The sequence below is a fragment of the Urocitellus parryii genome, chromosome 9 (assembly GCF_045843805.1).
Source record: "Urocitellus parryii isolate mUroPar1 chromosome 9, mUroPar1.hap1, whole genome shotgun sequence".
Lineage (NCBI taxonomy): Eukaryota > Metazoa > Chordata > Mammalia > Rodentia > Sciuridae > Urocitellus > Urocitellus parryii.
The window spans coordinates 145,987,401-145,991,934 of record NC_135539.1 but is presented as its reverse complement, the minus strand read 5'-3'; positions in this window follow the sequence as shown (position 1 = coordinate 145,991,934).

Sequence of the window (4,534 nt, the reverse complement as noted above, 5' to 3'; positions counted from 1 at the left end):
ACAGCACCGCCAGGCACATTTGGCTTGGAGATGCCCACGTGGCATGCAGGACACAGACGAAGCCCTCCCCAGGACTTCTCTTGTCCACTGTGGTCCACCTCCCCTGCCTGACTGTTCCCTTCCCCTCCCTGCCCTTCCAGTTCTCTCACGGCTGTGTGCGCAAGGTGACCTCCAGGGTAAAGAGGAAAGGACAGAACAAGTGACATGCAGCTCCCTGAGAAAAGTCATGGGGCTTAAGCAGAAATGTCATTGCTATCTGTCACAAAAATCACAGAGCTGAGCTCTGAGCTGGCGTGGGCTCTGCCTGCCGGAGCTGGACCTGGTGAAATGCACCGTCTGAAGTCTGACTTTTAATCTGGAGTCGTGCTTGGAAAGCGCCTTGACCCGTCTGTTATTCTCCTGCACACGGCTTCACAAGTGCGGCCCACGCCTCTTGAGGCACCCCCAGCGAGATGCCCGGTTCTGCTGGGCAGTGGAGCCCACAGGCCAGAGAAACAGTCAACACGCAGGTTGTCCCTTCTGGCAGACGGACGTTCTCCAGCTTGTGGCCGTTAGCCTCTCTGTCCCACAGCTCACAGGAGCCAGGAGGAGCTGACCCAGGACGAGGAGAACCTGGTAGATTAGGTGTGAAGAGCAGGCTTCCTGCCGTGGGGGGTGCACATGAAAGCCCCACAGCCCTGGCCGATTCCTGCTGCGACCCTGCGGAGAGAGTGTGGAGGAGAGGGCATAGCCCCCCGAGTCCCACGGGCACGGAGAGCCATCCCGCAGCTTGTCAGCGAGGAGGACGGGCCAAACCGACCCAACCTGACAGGCCAAAACTCTGGACTTGGTGACCAAGCCCACAGCCATGTCTCCAGCTTCAGTGGCCACTGTGGTCCGTCTGGTTAGAAATGTCTTGGCGATTACGAAGTGTGGGTCTGCACCAGCTACAACACTTCCTGCCTTAGTTTCCACAGGTAAAAGATTAAAAACAATAAGTATTCTAGGTGTGATGGCGCATGCCTGTAATCCCAGCGGCTCAGGAGGCTGAGCCAGGGAGGTGGCCAGTTCAGAGCCAGCCTCACAACTTAGCAAGACCCTCTCTGAAAATAAAAAACAAAATAATAAAAAGGGCTGAGGATGTGGCTCATAGTCAAGTGCCCCTGAGTTCAATCCCTAGTGCCAAAAGTAAAGCAGTGAATACATTCATCTGATGCTGGACTGCAGGGATGAGCACAGTGGATAGCTGCCCACGGCAAGCACTCACAAAATGATGGCCATTGTCACTGTTTCCATCACGGTGACTATTTTATACCAATTGAAATACAGGTTAGAGCTAACACGTACGTTTATAAACATGGCAGGCCAAGTTGGAGGGGGCTCACTTCTCACCAAGAAAGGCCGAGAGCAGTGGTCCAGATGAGGACACGGCCCTGCCCAGAGGTCATGCGGGGCCCAGCTGTCTTCTCCTTTGTGGGCACCCCCTAAGGTCAGTCATTCTGAACCTGGTCCTGGGTCAAACTTCAGCGCCCCCTGGAGCTGCGCAGGCCCATCCAGAACTGAGTCCTGCCCAGGACTTCTGAGTGGGGACCTCGACTCCGGGACCCCTGGGGGCAGACTGCCCTTGGGAAGCAGGATTGCAGGGGGTGGTCCTCGCCTGCTGATTAAAGCTGGCCTGGGCACCAGGTCCACGCCAAGGCAGGAGACAGGAGGTGAGGAGCAGGGTCTCCCTCCTGCCAGAGGACTGGTGGCCACACACCGAGCATCCCGGCTACATGGAGGAGGACAGTGAAGTCCAGCGCTGGAGGCTCCTGCCCGGCCTAACTCCACTGTAGGACGGAGAGGAGGAAAGAACAAGTCCGTGGACAGCTTGGTCTTGGCCCAAAGTGCCACCGCCTTTCCTTGTGCTTGATTCGGGAAGAGGGAGTGGGTGCTGTGGCCACGGAAGATGTCAGGTCCTGCAATAGGAAAGGCGGGGCCACGTGGCCTGTGCACACGCAGGCCCTGACCCCAGCTCACTAAAGAAGGGGCAGGCACCACCAGGGCTCTTCCCCCCCTCGAGAGCAGTACGTGGGCACCATTGGGTATTTTAAAGAGACTTGTTTTGTAGGAATTGAGGTAGTTTTTTTTTTAGGAAATACAGGATTCCCAAAGAGCAACTTGAAAACCATTAACAAAAGTGGCCATTTCCTTGGAGAGCGAAAAGTTCTTACTAAAACTCTCTCAGAGTTTTAGTGTAGCCCCTGCATCCCTCACTGAGACTCCAGGAGCAAGGACAGAGGAGAGAGGAGGGCAGGGAGGGTCACAGCAGTGAGCAGGGGACCTGCCCCTTGGGCGAGGCTGCACACAGGAGGCCAGCCTCCTCTGCGCACAGCTCCAATAGGCCTGGCCGCTTCCGCCCCCGGCAGTGCCGTCAGGTGCCCAGCACGGCAAGGGCCAGGCAAGGCCGGTTGGCTCTTAGCAGCCTTGACCACACTCCTGCCATCTGCCCCTTGGTGGGCAGATCTGGGTGGAGGACATCCAGAGGCCATGCAGTCAGCTGGCCTCTTTGGCACTGAGGCCTCTCAGGTGAGGCACCCTCACCTTCAGACGGAAGAGCCTGCTCAGCCCAAGAATCCAGACGCCCGTCAGAAACACTGCTTTGCTTCAGTGTGGTTCAGGGAGACTGTCCATTCTCCTGGTCTCTGGTGGTCACCTTTAGCGGAGGCAGCCCAGTGCAGTGGCCAAGGCCTGGTGGCTTCCTAGCCAAGCTCTCGTCAGGGGTGACTGGCTGCGTGTGTGAGAGCCTGTTCGCTGACCTAACAAAAGAGGGAGGACAGATGGCCCATGCGGCGTGGAGCTTCGGAGGTCTCACTGATGGGAGGAGGTGGACATCAGGCCTGAGTGACCTCAAGGTCCCTCGTGAGTCTGCGCCCAGGAGAAAACCGCAATGTTCAGCGACAAACTCAAGTCTGCAGCCTCGTGTTAAGTCCTACACGATCAGGGAGGAAAGCCGCCCACGTGCCGTCGGGAGCCCACAGTCTGTGGTTCTGCACCACGGCCATCCGCCATTGCCTGGTACTCCAAAGGGGTCAAGTTAGGGTTAGGCACCTCCCACCCGCCGGAAGGGGCAGCCAGCACTCTGCCCTCAGTCGGCAGCAGCTCTGGTGTCCAGGGCACAGCCTGCCACAGACAGCCGCACCCCGCGCTGAGGAAAGCAGGTTTTAGAGAGAATTTAAGTAAATCAAGTTGGATTTCCTGACGTGATTTCCATGAAGGTAGGAAAGCCAGAATGAATGAACGCCTCCACTGTGTGTGTGTGTGTATGTGTGCTTTGTGTGTGTGGCAGGACGTGTCACGTGTCGGACAGAACTTTCAACGCTTGTGCACGGATCTCAGCAACACATACGCAACAAACGTGTCCCTCGCGTTATTTTAAGCACAACACATTTCACACATGGCCTCTGGAGCACACTGGAGAGCCAAGGCATCACAGGAGGGTAGGGTCAACGTTCTGGTGGCACCGGCTTGGAGAAGGGGACAGAAGCATCCAGCCAGTGGCTGGTGTCAGCGGGTCAGTCCCAGCTGAATCCTCAGGGCTTCTTTAAAGCTCTCCACCTTTGGAGTGTGTGTGTGTGTGTGTGTTGCTGTGTGTGTGTGTTTGTGTGTGTGTGTTTGTGTGTGTGTGTTTGTGTGTGTTTGGGTGTTTGTGTTTCTGTGTGTGTTTTTGTATGTGTGTTTGTGGGTGTATGTGTTTGTGTGTGTGTGTCTGTGTTTGTGTGTGTTTGTTGTTTATGTGTGTGTTTGGGTGTTTGTGTGTGTGTTTGTGTGTGTATTGTGTGTTTGTGTGTGTATGTGTGTTTATGTGTGTGTTTGTGTGTTTATGTGTTTGTGTGTATTTGTGTGTGTTTGTGTGTTTATGTGTGTGTGTGTGTTTGTGTGTTTATGTGTGTGTATGTGTGTTTGTGTGTGTATGTGTGTGTTTGTGTGTGTTTGTGTGTATGTGTGTGTTTGTGTGTGTGTATTTGTGTGTGTGTTTGTGTGTTTATGTGTGTATGTGTGTGTTTGTGTGTGTGTTTGTGTGTGTTTCTGTGTTTGTGTGTATGTGTGTGTATGTGTGTGTATTTGTGTGTGTTTGTGTGTTTATGTGTGTGTTTGTGTGTTTGTGTGTGTGTGTTTGTGTGTGTATGTGTGTGTTTGTTTGTGTGTTTGTGTGTATGTGTGTGTTTGTGTGTGTGTATTTGTGTGTGTGTTTGTGTGTTTATGTGTGTGTATGTGTGTGTTTGTGTGTGTGTTTGTGTGTGTTTGTGTGTGTGTCTGTTTATGTGTGTGTTTGGGTGTTTGTGTGTGTGTTTGTGTGTGTATTGTGTTTGTGTGTTTATGTGTTTGTGTGTATGTGTGTGTTTATGTGTGTGTTTGTGTGTTTATGTGTGTGTTTGTGTGTTTGTGTGTGTGTGTTTGTGTGTGTATGTGTGTGTTTGTGTGTGTATGTGTGTGTTTGTGTGTGTTTGTGTGTATTGTGTGTGTTGGTGTGTGTGTATTTGTGTGTGTGTTAGGTGTGTTTACTGTGTTGTGT